Raw genomic sequence first — 15,451 nt, 5'->3', positions numbered from 1 at the left:
TCCCCCAGAAACAGAGGTGCACATCTGGAACCTCGAACTATGCAAGAGCGGCTCTGTACACCATGGGGTGCACATGTTCAATAATCAGTGCAGGACAACTGGATACTCACGTAGAAGAAAAAAAGAAACTCAATTCCTGCCTTATACCATGTATCAAAATTATTCCAGATGGATTAAGATCCTTAAAAATGGAAGGCATAACTTTAAAACTTTGAGAGGAAAATATGGAAAAAATACATTTATGACCTTCGGGTAGGGAAGAATTTCTAAAATAAGGTGCAAGAAAAAGTACAAATGCCAGGAAAAAAGACAACTTTGTTCACGTTAAAAATGTAAAACCTCTGTTCTTCAAAAGACATTGTGAAGAAAGTGACAAGTTAAGATGGGAAAGGACACTGACATCACATATCTGACAGGAACTCCTGCAGAAAGAAAATAACAATGATCTCATAGACGAATGGCAAAATACGTGAGCAGGTGTTTCTCAGAAGCATGAACGGCCAATAGACATGAAAGAATGCTCAACCTGATTCATCATCTGCAATTGCAAATTATACTACAATGAGACTTCATTTTATACCACGAAACTGACAAGACATTTGAAGTCCGATGACATCAGCTGCTTGCAAGAACATGGGAGCAATGAGAGCTCTCTACAATGCTGGTGGAAGCTTCTAAACTGGCAAGACCATTCTGGCGCTATGGAGAAGCCCTCGACATTAGGAGTAAGCCAGCGATCCTACTTCTAGGCACATGCCCTACGGAATTTATGTTCACCAGGCCATAAGCAAGAACGTCATTGGCTGCAATCTTGTTTGAGACGGGGAAACTGAGAGCAGCTCACGATCACTGGACAGGATGCAGCACTAAACAGCAAGAGAGAAAAGCTGCAGCTACCAACAAGAACGGATCTCAAGCTAAGGGTAAATCGCAGAGCACTCTACACTGAATGATATACAAGGCTCTGTAAGACTCAAAAACATAACAATCCATCTAATATAATGTTTAGGGTTTTAGCCATACATACTAAGATCATAAAGCAAAGTAAGGGAATGATAAACACAGAGACAGGATAGAGAATAAGGATAGGCTAGATTTCAAAGGTATTAGTAATGTTCTGTTTCTTTTCTTTTTTTTTTTTTTTAAGATTTTATTTATTTATTTGACAGAGAGAGACATAGCGGGAGAAGGAACACAACCAGGGGGAGTGGGAGAGGGAGAAGCAGGCTTCCTGCTGAGCAGGGAGCCCGATGCGGAGCTCGGTCCCAGGACTCTGGGATCATGACCTGAGCCGAAGGCAGACCTTAATGACTGAGCCACCCAGGTGCCCAGTAATGTTCTGTTTCTTATGCTCTGTTTCTTTGCTTTTTCTAAAAAAAAGATTTATTTATTTATTGGGGGGGAGGGGCAGAGGGAGAGAAAGAATCCTGAAGCAGACTCCCCATTGACCACAGAGCCTGATGCAGGGCTCAATCCCAGGACCCTGAGATCATGACCTGAGCTGAAATCAAGAGTCGGACGCTTAACCAACTGAGCCACCCAGGAGCCCCAAACTGAGGTTGCTTTTATTATTCCTTATATCTTATATCAGGATATTCCTTTAAGTGTACTGAATAGTAATTAAGTTATATGTGTACATACACACACACTAAAAATCTACTCATTTCCCCAAACCAGCTTACTGTGGAAATAGACACAGAACCTCAGCCTAATAAACTTGGTAAGATTCACAAAATGCACGTTCCTTGTCTAAAATTTCATTTAATGAAAACATATCATAGATGTAAGTGGTTTACTTCTATTTTCTCAGTTCTTCTAAATCCAGTGCTTACTTTACATTGTACCCATATATACAAAGTCCAATATAGGGCAGCCTATCAGTGATTTCCACAAATCCCCCTAGATTCTTGGAAGACAGAGGAAAATACTAAATGTGATGGGATGCCCAAGAAGGTAAACGTCCTGCACAGGGTGGGCATTTGCATCTTCTGGGGTCCCAGCTCTCAGGAGGCCAGCCTCTTCCCTCCTGGACCTCTCCCCAGCTTCACCTTCCACACAAGCACAGGTGACCCTTGAGCAACCCCCAACACAATCCAAAATCCATGTATAGCTTTTGACTCCCCCCGAAAGCTTAACTTACTAGTAGCCTACTGTTAAACAGAAGCCTTACTAATAATATAAGCAGTGGATTAACACACATTTGTATGTTACATGTATTATATATTGTATTCTCACAATGAAGTAGGCTAGAGAAAACAAAATATGATTAAGAAAATCGTAAGGAAGAGGAAATACATTCACAGTACTGTACTGTGTTTATAGAAAAAAATCCGAGTGTAAATGGACCCACGCAGTTCAAACCCGTGTTTTTCAAGTCATCTGTATCTCCACTCTTATTTTTCAACCAGTTCGAGGTTGGTATTACTAAGTGCCTTGTTCCCCTCTTCATTTTCTCTGTACCAAATCCCACCAAGGCCAGGCCTCATTTTAAAAAGTCATACAGAAAGAATAAACATGGACTAAGACAATGTTTGAAAGAGATTATCTTGATGTAGAAAGAGGCTTGTAGATCCAACATTACAAGATTAAAGAAAAAAACATACAGATGTGTGTGTGTGTATATACAATGTAAAAAACATATATATGGACCCCTGATCTGAGACAGAAATAAATACATTCTGCTATAAGAATGCTATGACAAAGTGACATTGATTAAGATGAGATCTTTACCGCTAATTATTATTCTTGAACCAAAAGAATGACGCTCTGTTAGCTGCTGTCACAGAATGTGCAGAGAATATGAGAGCAACTTCAAGATGGACACGGTGTCCTACGCATCTGCAAAAAATCTCACACCGGAGAATTACAGCAACACTTTAAAATGAAACAAACTCTTCAGAGCCCTCTCAGCTACACGTGCGCCAGAGATCCGTCACATCAGAGGGTTAACCGGAGGTGCCTTCCCAAGACAAGCTGAGGATTAATTCTTCATCTACATTTTATTTATTTATTTTTTTTAAAGATTTTATTCATTTGAGAGAGAGAGTGAGAGAGAGAGAGAGCACAAGAGGGGGGAGCGGGAGCGGGAGAGGAAGAAGCAGACTCCCCGCCGAGCAGGGAGCCCGATGCGGGACTCGATCCAGGGACTCCAGGATCACGACCTGAGCCGAAGGCAGTCGCTTAACCAACTGAGCCACCCAGGCGCCCCATAATTCTTCATCTACATTTTAAAAAGGACACTCTACCGAAAGTCAGATTTGCTGTTTTTCTCAATTTACATTAATTTCTTTTGAGTTTCTGATAATTATAAGCGAACAGGGATCAAACGGTCATCCTAATGTTTGGGCCAAAGGCAGCCACGTTCAAAGCCGTACACAAGGATGGGCAGGGACGTGGGCCTCATGCCTGAAACGCCATCATGTTATCACCGTCCTTAAAAGGCTTTGGAAAGCATGCTACTGCCTCACGGATAAACTCCAAACTCAGCATAAGACAGGCAGCCCTTAAAAATCCAACCCCGCCAACCTTTCCACTCCTATGTATGAAGACAGTTACAGCTATTGACCTACTCACATCAGTCCCTGACAGTCCCTCGTTTCATTATTATTCGGCTACATTCAGTTCCAAATTCTTGAGTCCGCTAGCTGCTTGAGTTTGAAAGTGCCAGGATCTAAGTCTGCGAGTGTCTAAGAACCCTACAAACCAACCAGTTGTGAAGAGGGATCCTAAGCCAAAGCTACTCTCTGAGCACCTTTTCAAGGGTCTGAAACCATGAGTCAGGAAATAGTTACCATTAACTACAATGGTTTGTTTGAATTTAACAACATAACAATCCCTAAAGTAAAAAAACACCGCCTCATGCCCATCTGCCAACCCTAGTCACTTGTACATGTGGAAAGAAGTAATGTGTGAGGGTCAAAGCTGGGGTTGAAGGTGGGCATGGGGGGGGGGGGACACTGTAGACTTACCCATAACCCCAACACTGGTTGATCACAGGAATTGGGGCATTAGGGGAAGTGTTCCTGTTCCTGAATCTTCCTATGACCCACAGTATTTCTATACAAAACAAGGACTTTTAAAAAGTTTGTCTTTTGCCATTTTAATAAAGGACTTTTATGGAAAAAAAAATGTTTCTTAAGAAGTTTCTCACTTACCCTGGGTAAACATACTTATCGAGACTATGAAGCCATAAGCAGATACCAATACCCATTACAGGGGAAAATCTTTGTGGAAAACTGAAAACACCAGCTCTAAAAACCAAACCTAGAAGGGAGTTAAGCAAAGCCGTCATCCATCCTCACACTCTTGGCAAGGGGTAGGAGGGAACACAGAGCCTCCTGGGCTCCACATCAACGGGTTATTACATGGTCCCCTGTGATCAGGTGGGGCAGTCGAAACGCAGAGGGCAGAGCTGACAGCACATCACTGTGGGGAAGAATGATCCAGAAGGGAGGGCTCCGCAGCAAGCACAACATTCTGTGGACTGCCATGCTGGTTCAGGCTGGTCCCAAGGGACATTTCAGGTGGGAAAAGTTAGAAGACAGTGAGGAGGCCCATTTTCTGTGGTCCCAGTCATGGAGGCTGACCGATGCCTGCACTGGGCTGGCCAGAAATGTCAGGAGATGGACTTGGCTAGGTGGTATCAGCCCAGCTCGGGCCAGCTTACTACAGAAAGCAGAAACAGTGTGGGCAGTGGCTTGGGACCTGCTGCCTGGTCTCCAGCCTGTCTTTGTACCTGGTATGAGCACCACTATGACCTGCCCATCCTCCTCCCTCCCACCACATGCTCATTGTGGGCATCAAGCAGGACAGGTAGGTGGAACTGGACACCCATTTTTCCTTTGGTCTGGAAACCTCTATTTCCTATGTTATGTTCCTGACTGAATGAATAGCCAAGTCACAGACTCAAACCTCGCTCTTGGGTAAAGAGGCAAATCTTGCTAGCAAAAATTCTTCCACTGCAAGCTACCTTCAGATGCTTTCGTTGTGCTAAATTAGCAAAATAAAATGTTAATCAAAGTCCTCTACTAAAAACAAAGTGCTAAACATCCCCAATTCCTTTGGGCGCTGACAATCGCCTTCAGTCTGCAGAAATAACACATTTAATGACATTAGCATCTCAAAACTTTAGTTCACACCTTGAAGATGAATTCTGGGAGCCTTGTAAGCCAATCAGCTCTCTTCTTAGGAATATAAATTCTGTAACTATCATTGACATAATCTCGAGATCAAGAAAAAAAAAATTAACTTATCTTAGCAACCACTGGAAAGTCAGATGAGATTTGATAGGACTTAAAGGCTCAGTGGTCACAGACAATATTTTTTAATGATAAGAAAGCTTGACATTTTTGTTTCTTAAACTGCCACTGGGTCCTCTGAAAAATCTCCCCTAAATCCTCGAGGGAATGTAATGGGGTACTTAAGGGACTGGGCACAAGGAAGCAAGAAGAGAAGTGATGGGGAAGAAGAGGACATTTCTGTCCTGGCTCAGCAGGGGCTCGGGCAGAGCACTAGGGACCCGGCAAAGTTTCAGCACAGTTTCCCCTGCTGTTTCGGGGGTGGGAGGCAGGGATATGGAATGCATCCCAACATTAAATTAAAATGTAATTGAGGCATGTCACCACTATGGTATTCTAGACAAAGATCTATCACTGCAACCTAATCATGAGAAAACACCAGCCAAGCCCCGGCTGAGGGACAGTCTACAAAATCCCTGACTCTCTTCACGAGTTACTAAGGTCAAAACGAAGACTGAGAAGTGTCACAGATCAGAGGCCAAGGAGATGTAACAACTACATGTGGGGAAACTGGATCAGAAACAGGATCATGGAACAGAAAACAGATGTCAGTGGAAAAACCACTGAAAATGAATACAGCGTGTAGCTTGGTTAACAGTACTGATGCTAACGTATTAGTTCTGATCACTGTACCATGGTCACACAAGGTGTTCACAAAAGGGGAAGCTGGGGAAGGGTCTGTGAGCTCTGTACTCTTTTCCGACTCTTTAGTAAGCCCACAGCCACTTCAAAACAGAAAGTTAAAAAGACAAATGTAATCACAGTTTATTGGTTTATGATCTTGCCTTCAAGTAATCGAAAAGAGAAGAGGGAGCTCCAAGAATCTCCTTTGCTAGCAGGGAAGGAGATGCTCAGAATGATCTGGGTGTCACTCACCGAGAAGGATGGAGGGGGCACGCAATGACCAGCAGTCCAGCAGAACGTCCCTAGAGCCTCAGGCTACACTGGGGCGATTTTACTAGCTGCTTTATTGAGTTACTTTAGCAGGTGATTTTTCCTCAAGTTTGGTGTCCTAGCTTAAAATGACAGGTATGAATAATACCTACAAATTAAGTTTGTTGTTTTGGTTTTTTTTTTCCTCCTGAGAATGCATTTCAAAGAGGGGAGTTTGGGACTTTTGCTCATTTGAGGTGTTTCTTCCCATAGACAACTTCAGAATGAATTGGGGTAAATGTGAGCTGATTCCCGCTAGGACAAAATCTGATATACTATAAGCTTCAGGAGAAGCAGGCAGGCAAAGGGCTCTGATGGAGAACAGTAGGGCTTTGGGTCAGCAGAGCTGGGAAAGAGCAGAGATGAAGGCTTCCAATGTAAGAATTCAGGCCCCAGAGCTAACCGGGTGAACCATGGTAAAGCAGGAATGGTCCAAAGCAGGCATTCTCAATATTAATCGGGATCCTGAGCTCTCACAGCTTGGACACCTGCTTATGAACTTGGGCAAGTCACTTAAAGCCTCTGCACCTGTTGCCTCCTTGTAAAATAGATATTTGGACTGGACTACGAGCCTCCCCTGTACTACTCTCTAGCTCCTCTGGAGGAAGGGTAGTTATAACAGTACCATAGGAGAGCGATGACTGCTAGAACACTCACTGTGTGCCAGACTCTGTATTAAGCGCTATCTCCAGGCTCACAAGGAGCCTATAGGTGAGTACTATCATTATCCCATTCTGTAAGGGAGGAAACAGGTTTAGAAAGGTTAAATGACCATGGAGAGCTGATTCCAACCCAGGTAGCTTGACTCAAGCACCCACACCCTTAAGCACTGCACACACAGCCTGCCCAGGGGTAAAGACTGCTCCAAGCATGGACTGAGGATGGGCACCAAAGACAGCCCTGGCAGATGCCTTGATGGCCACCCCTTGAAAGTCCTAAGCACTGGCTTTGGATAACACATACTTGATGTAAATGATTTTCTTCCACTCCCATAGTTCTCTGAGAGGTGGATACTATTATGGACGTGAAGACATTTTTCAGTGGCTTGTTCAAGGTTACACAGCTATAAGGTGATGAAACCGGTTTCAACCCCAGTTCCTGTTTCTGACTCCATGGCCATATTCTTTCCACTCTAAGGATGGAAGGGGGCAAGTTGATTTCAGATCCTCTCTTAGAATTCAGTCCTCCTGAAGGAAGCGACAACTCCAAACACGAGGCCACCACGGTACGAGGCCTTCAGACGATGCCCTGCTGTAGCTCCAGCTCAGGAACGCTTGTTCCCAGCAGGGCCCTCGCTTTCCCCTCCTGAGTCCAGAAGAGGAACGCTGTTATCATCCTTCAGCTTACCCCTTGCTGCCAAACAGCTTACCCCCGGCACAGCGGCCCCCTAAACAACTTTAGTCACAAATACATGCCTCTGACCAAATGGGGTTCACTGTCAGCACCACCTTACTAAATTTCAGACATAGAAATGATATATATGTTCACACTTTGCCCCACTAACCTAGTAATTTTATCAAAACAGAATATACGCTTACGTGACTTAAATTCTTACGAAACGGTACCCCATGCTGGTCCCCGGTGTTCTTCACTTCTCACAGCCATCTGTTTCATGACTCAATCTTGAAATTTGCCAGGAATCAACAGCAAATGTATTGACTTGCACCATGGACAACATTTCCCTCTTTTGATCAGGACACTACCTGACAAGCACTTCATGTTATCTTTGCTCTCATGTGACAGAAATAGTGTTAAGACTAGCTATAGCACAGTAAATCTGCTCCAGTGACCCAAATGTGCATCTTAAAAAAGAAGAAAAAACACAGCTATAATGTCTAACGTCTCCTTTGTCATCTTGACATTAGCCTGGCGCATACCTGTATGTAACTATTCATAGTTGGTATCCTTTCCCTTGGCAAATACATTTAAATATACATATGTAAGTGTACACATACATATGCATACACTACTTACACATACTACATATATAATATACACACACACCATATGCATATGTACGATATGCAGATGTCTACAAGCATGTATATACTATGTATGTATACAGTTACATACACACACACCATATGCATATGTACGATATGCAGATGTCTACAAGCATGTATATACTATGTATGTATACAGTTACATACACACACACCATATGCATATACATAGTATGTCTATATATGTATATATCATATACATCCTATAATAGTACTGCTGGCAGTTATAACTGAAGGGATTTGGGAAGGGAAGGAGGGGGCGGAAGAGGAGCAGAGGGGGGATTAGGTCTCAAGGGCATCTCCTTTAGAGCATCTCCTTAATACTGGATCTTCAAAGAGCCACAAAGAATTGCCAAGTGCCTGCTGGAAGCTAGGCCGTTGTCCTCTTTTACATTCAGGATTTTCTTGAGTCTTTGATTTACTCAGTAGCAGTTGCTTGACTATTGAGAAAAGATCTTGCGCTCAAATCATCTGCAAGATTTCACAACATGCTCAATCAGTGCTCCTGTTCTTTTGCATAAAACACTCAAGCTCATTTGGGGTGGCCCCAAATTAACTTGTTACTTCTACGTTCATTTAGGAGTTACATATTTTTTAATAAAGAAAAACGGGTCCGGTCTGCCACAGAGGAGATGAGTTGTAGAGTCCTGGCCAAATTATTCCAGCAGTATCCAAACACCTGGCTGCCACGAATGATTAATGTATATCTAATGAGGACTGGATTCAGACCAAGATAAAGAGGCTTAACCCAGTAAGAAAAAATTTCCTCACTCTTTCTTAAAGGATCACACATTGTTTAATATCAGTGTGAAGGAGGAAACCATAATAACTACTTTTTTTCTTCCTCCCTGAACAGAAATGCTAGCTGCAAATCAGGCCTAGAAAACTTAGCATTTTTAAAATAGGGAGCTCTGTGCTTTTAAAACTCATCAACTAGAGGACGATGCCTTCTTACAAATCACTGTCGCTGGACGGTTGGGTGACACTGAAGCAGCCCGGGGCCTCGGTGGTGGACAAGCTCTCTGCCGGCTCTCCGGACCAAGGGCTGTTGTTCCCCATCATGAGCGCAGGAGGAAAGGCAGAGAAGCTGAAAGCGAGGCGCACTGCCACACCTCTCACGCGAAATCTTTGTAAAATGTATACTGTGAATGTGTACAGCAAATTGGAATTCAGAACCCACTAGAAGTCTAACTCCAGATTAAAATATTCACTGGGTTAACAATTTCTCAGCAGGGGCACTTGGGTGGTTCAGTCGGTTAAGCATCTGCCTTCGGCTTGGGTCATGATCCCAGAGTCCTGGGATCGAGCCCCGCATCGGGCTCCCTGCTCAGCAGGGCGTCTGCTTCTCCCTCTGCCTTCCGCTCCCCCTGCCTGTGCCCGCTCGCTCGCTCGCTCTCTCTCTGACAAATAAATAAATAAAATCTTAAAAAAAAAAACAAACAACTTCTCAGAGCATAAAACTACTGATTTTCAGAGCTGAGATACAGCTCTATAGCCTCATTTACATTTATTAATAATTTATCGAGCACCTACTAAGTGCCAGGCCCTGTGCCAAATGCACATTTTCTTATTACAAATTTTTAGAATATTTTAGAATATTTCTAATATGACCACTACTTTGAGGAAATCGAGACGCAGAACTTTCAGTAAATTGCCCAAGGCTCCCAGTTAAGAAGCGACAGGGGCAGGGTAGGAGCCCACAGCTCAATGCTCACCACCACCATGGAGCAGCACCGTCCGGTCTTATACAGGAACTGGAGACCGGGAAGGCTCGTTGCAAACAGTTCCAAGGGATTCTGGTCAGTACTCCTTCTGGTGCCACACATCAAAGAAGCCACTTCGGTGACTGCTGAATCTGCCTGGCTAGCAGAAATAGAAGGAAAAAGCAAAGGAAGCAGCCAACCAGAAGTTCCTTCCTATCTGACCTTAGCGCTGGGAGCTTCCTGCTGACCAACAGAGAGAAGCAAGTCCACCAGGAGGGAGCAGTGGGCACAGGCAGGCCCACCCACGACCTCAGTTCTGACTCAGGTCCGCCCGTTCACACTGCCCTAGGACCCTCCTCACACACTTGTGTCAGTTCCTTAACGTGTCACTAAAATCACCCCGGCAGCCTCCTGCCCTCACTCCGGATGGACAGGCGCCTACCCACAAGCACTCCATCAAGGATTAAACCCTGCTCCGACAGGTTTTGACCCAGCGCCTGCCCGATACAGTCCATTAGCAATAAGAAGCTGTGTGAACCCCAATTTCCAGCAGCCACACAGACTCCCCAGGACCACCAGCCCGGGGAGGGGGGCATTTTCTAAGGATCACCCAACAGCCCCTGGGCAGAAGCAATGACAGGTGCAGACAAGTGGAGACCACAGCTTCTGTCTTTGAAGTCGTACCCATATAACCCACAGGAGGCAAGCGTAGAACCCAACTTCCATCCGCACCTCCAGAAGGCAATGGAAAGGAAAAATCCCATAGGGGTGGCAGCTTCCAGCCCTTGAGGTCTCTTCCCTTCTCCCGGGCACACCCCTGCCCAGTCTCCCAGTTCAGGGGCAACAATTCAGGCCCGAACGTGACCCGGAATTTGAACTCTGAAATCCCAAAAGCTCCAGGAAACATCAATTACAGCAACAAAACCATTCCTTACACGGGGGCAGGTCTAGCGGCGCAGGGGTGGAGTCCTGGGATCCTCCCCCCAGAAAACCGAAAGCCTACCCCAAACCCGGGACTGGGTCTTCTTGGATCTTAACCCACCTAAAGACACACACACAACCCACACCATCCACACCCGCTGACCCCACGCCGGGGCACACCTGCCCCAGCCCACACGCACGTGCACACTTGCTCAGCCCAACAAGCCCCCGATCCCCCCCATGCCTACACAACAGTCCCCCTCCCCGCGCACACACACCTGCCGGCTCGCGCCCCGCCCCCACCCCCAGGCACCTCCCCCCCCCCCCCGGCCGTACCCCGCACGGCCCCCGCCCTCCGGCTCACCCCCTCCGCGTGCTGCCCCCAGCGCCCCGCGCCCGGCCGGGCCGGGCCACAGCCCTCGGCACTCACCAGCGCGGCGCCCGCCGGCCTCCGCCGTCCCGCGCCGGCCCTGCGGCCTGGGGCCCCGCGCCGCCCGCCGCCGGCTCCCGGGCCGCCGCTCCTGGGCTGGCCCGGCCCCGCCGCCGCCGCCGCCGCTGCTTCCCGTCACGTGGGGCGGCACCCGGCGCCGGCAGAGGGCGGGAGCGCGGCCGTCCCCGCGCCGTCCAGCCCGGCCTGCGGCCCCCGCCGCCCCGCCACCCAGCAGCCCGTGGGCCCGGGGCGACGCTGATCTGCGGGCGGCGCCCTCATGGGCCGCCCCTCGGCCTCAGTTTCCTCCCGCCTGCCGGGATCACTACAGCGCCAGCCTCGGGGCGGTGCGCAGGGTCAGATGAGTTAATTCATGTGAAGCACTTAGAACACCGCCTGGCACCGGGTGGGTGCTCCAGAAATGCTGGCGGGGACTGTTGTAGTTAATGTATTCTCTCCTCCCCCACTGGCACGCAGAGCCTCAGGAAAACACGGGCCTTGCCTGATTTGCTCACCTCTCAATTTCTAACACCGACGCGGCGCTGGGCAGAGTGTAGGCTCTCGGGAATACCTGCTGAGTGAATGAATGACCCAACCAATCAATGAGTCCTGGGAAGGCTTGACCATGCTGCCATCTGACAAAGTTGGGCTCCGGGAGTTGACTAGCTGGTGGTGGTCGCTGTGGGGCTGAAATATCCCGTTGGGCGGGCGCTGCCCACCACCGCCAGGCCCAAGGTTAATCCAGAGCCCCCAGGGCGGAAAGGAATCCCTAGAGAGAGTTGTATATTTGCATGACGTATTTATTTTAAAAGGGAGTCCTGGGTCTATTTTACCCACCATTTTTAGTAAAAGTCCATCAGTAGCTATTCCTTTGCGTCACCAGCCACAGTGAAGAATCCTGGGGTACTATATGAATCCATGAACCTCTCTCTTCAATATATACTCAAAATCCAATTTTAAGATAAAACCATTAGGAAGCTCCCTCCAGGGTTGTCAGCGTTCAATTATTAGCATATAAACAGCAAATGTTCTAAATGATTTTCCCAGACTTTAGAACCCACCGTGACCTGTGGCCTCAGCTTTCTTCTGCCCCCTCCCGACCAAGGGATTGTAAAACAAAGACGTTATCCTGAATCTGGAGGCAAATACTGGATTCTACTCTGTGGTCTTCTGTTTCAAAGGGAGAAGAACAAATGACCCCCACCCCCACCCCAATAAAGTTAAATGAAGGAAATAAAGAACCATCAAGAAGCAATCTTCTGTGGCCTGTCCTTTACCCCACCTCCCTTGTGAGTTCATGGCCACACACATGCCCCACCCTGAAACAGTGCTTCAGTTCTGCCCAGTGAAACCAGCTTAGCCTCGAGATGGGGAATGGGTTTCCCAGAAGTGTAGAGCTATGACCAGCAGTTGCCCTTCAAGGACAAGCAGTAGTGAATGGACTCAAATCTAAGGAGGCCAGCGGCCAGCGGAGACAGGGAGCAGAAAAATATCAGAGCAAATCCAGCCCAGTCTCCTCATTTTGCCCAGGCCTTGGGAGAATATGTGAGTGGTCATCAGCTAATCACTGACCCAGCTGGGCCTAGAATTTGTGCTTTTCCATTTTAGTGCCCTATACATCACACGGAGAGCTGCGCAAAACTGGTTACAGAGGTGACCACTTCCTGAATGCCGGACGTTGGTCTTATAGCAATGATCTCATTTAAGCCTTGCCATATCCTTATGAAGTAGGCACTAGTAATGTCTCCATTTTATAGGTGAGTTGACTGAGGCAAAGTCCCAAAGACTTGTCCCAAATTCCATGGTGGTAAGAATAGAGCAGGAAAAAGAATCCAGAATTCAACACCACAGTGAATTTTTTTATAAAGTTACGTTCTATTGAGTAGTTGATGGAGCATTTGTGTTCTGCTTTAAACAATCTAGAAGTCAAAATGTGTATTAACAAAAAAGGGGAAAAAAGATAATTCGGAAATAATTATTTCCTTTGTGAAAGGATTTCCCATAGGATTCTTAAAATGGCAAGTTCCACATGTGCACATGATTCCACCTAGAAACATTTGTTCTTCCTGGAACTTTCTGAGAAGTCTGTTTCACATATGACAGACACCTGGATGTAAATAACTATTCCAAAAACGTGCAAATATCTGCATCAGGCTAATTCTAAATTCCTCATGCTGTTTTGATTGGTTACACTGAAGAAGAAATAATCAAAGTCATATGTTTTTCAAAGGAATTTTCAACTTCATTTATTAATATTTAGTAAATATCCCTTGGGCCCATACTGAACATGTTAAGAGTATTTTATAGAATGTGCAAAAGATGAGTTCTAACAGATTAATGATGATTAGGAGTTGAATAGATACAAGTGAATACTTCCATAGTTGCTAGCCATTCCCCAAACTTAATATCCTCTACTTAGACCTCCTCATACTTCCTCTGGGTTCCTCACTTCCTCACTGGCTATAAGCTCCTGAGGGCAAAGTGTGTGTCTACCATGTTCTTGCTGTGTCTATCTGCATGTAGGAAGCATGTAACCAATTTTGAAAATTCCTGATGCTCAATATTAATAAACCAGGTTATCTTTAAAAGAGGCTTTTAATGCTAACATTCTGCTACTCTCATTTATAAGCAGTCTTGTTAAGAGTACATCTTTTGAATGTTTGGGTATCATTTTAGAAGATGAAGTTAAGCAAAGAAAGGTTAACATTTATTATTTTTTAAGCAAACTTAGCTCACTACATGCCATGTTTTAAGAGCTTTTACGTGTATTAGCTCATTTAAGGATATATGTACATATATCCATATACCTGTAATCTAGATTCAGTAAAATAAACTTTTTGAACTATTATTCAAGTCAACTATTTCTTGAGCTACTCCCATGTCCCAGGTACTATGGCAGAGGCTGCTGGGGATCCTGAAATGAGGAATGCACAGCCCCCCCCCCCCCAAGCAACTTAATTTTGTGCAGTGGTTTATAAAGTACGGTTGATAATCAACAGTATCAACATCACCTCAGAACTGCAAATGCAAATTCCCATGTCCCTACTCCAAACTTCCTAAATCAGAAACTGCAGGGTAGCGCCCAGCAAACAGTTTTTCATAAGCTCTCCAGGTGACTCTAATACTCAATTTTGAGAACCCCTGATTTAGTGGAATATGTGGAAGAAAGACCCACCTAATCAGATCCTAAGGCAAAAAATAATGTGCTCTAGAAGTTTGGTCACAGAAGAGCTCACTTAGGAAGTGCCTGGGAATCAGGAAAGGTTTGCTCATATTCATTCAGCACATGCTATTGGTCTTACACAGTGTGCCAGGCACTGTGCTGGGTACCGAGAACTCAAAGACAAAACACCATTTCAAGGAGCTCATGAAGGGGTGACCTATGGGATGAGTAGCTGAAGTCAGCGAATGCATCCTTATTATGATCTGATTGTAAAAGGAATAAGAAATGACGATAAAAAATATAACCATTAATTATTATTGTGGTACCAAAAGTAGTTATTTGAAACTCAAAGCAGAACTGTGGTTCTAAACACCTAAAAACACAGGTCAAAATGTGAAGTACTCTTTAAACTGTTATATTCACTTTGAAGCTCCTTAATTTTATTTATGCTCAAATATATTTTTGACAACTAATGCTAAAATATTTGTAACATAAGTATCTTGAATATTACAATACCAACAAGAAGAATCAACACCCAAAGTTTTCAGTACATATTTTGTTCATGACTCATTCATTCAACGTTTATTGAGTATCTACTAAGTACAAGCATTGTGTGTACTACTGACCAGGTGAGAGATTCCAAGGAAATGTATGGACCCTTTCCTACAGGAACTCATAAACCAGTGAGGCGATGATGCCAGGCATGGTAGTGTTTATTGGTGTCCCTCAGTTTGTTTTTGTCAACTATAGGCACCAAATAAAAATGTTAAAGAATGAGACCTCATGATCTTCGAGTAAAGGGAAAATTCTTATAATACTGAACATAAAAACTGTTGGTTATGATAGAATACTCACAGATAACAGGGTAGCAGGAATGAACTTCAGTATACAAACTCAAATGTGTAACAAATAGAATTTTTTTCTGTAACTGAGCTTTATTTCTTTTTCAAGCCCCCACTCAGCTGCAGTGACAATAGTCTTATCAACAGAGGCCCTCTCTCTTT

The 15,451-nt window shown here is 45.2% G+C and overlaps 1 protein-coding gene across 8 annotated transcripts in view; it reads right to left on the bottom strand.

The window, feature by feature from the left end:
- The window catches only part of TGFBRAP1 (transforming growth factor beta receptor associated protein 1), a 64,326-nt gene extending 52,926 nt beyond the window's left edge, over positions 1-11,400 (bottom strand). For 7 of the 8 annotated variants that reach the window (XR_013441890.1, XR_013441892.1, XR_013441891.1 and 4 more), the window contains exon 1: positions 11,288-11,400. The gene's annotated coding sequence lies outside the window, so the exon portion shown is untranslated. The remainder of the gene's footprint in view (positions 1-11,287) is intronic. The other variant, XM_078056715.1, reaches the window with a different exon arrangement.
- Positions 11,401-15,451: the final 4,051 nt, after the last annotated feature.

The sequence above is a fragment of the Halichoerus grypus genome, chromosome 10, assembly GCF_964656455.1.
Source record: "Halichoerus grypus chromosome 10, mHalGry1.hap1.1, whole genome shotgun sequence".
NCBI classification, from domain to species: Eukaryota; Metazoa; Chordata; class Mammalia; order Carnivora; family Phocidae; genus Halichoerus; species Halichoerus grypus.
The sequence above is the reverse complement of the archived record's forward strand: the minus strand, read 5'-3'. Positions and strand labels throughout refer to the sequence as shown.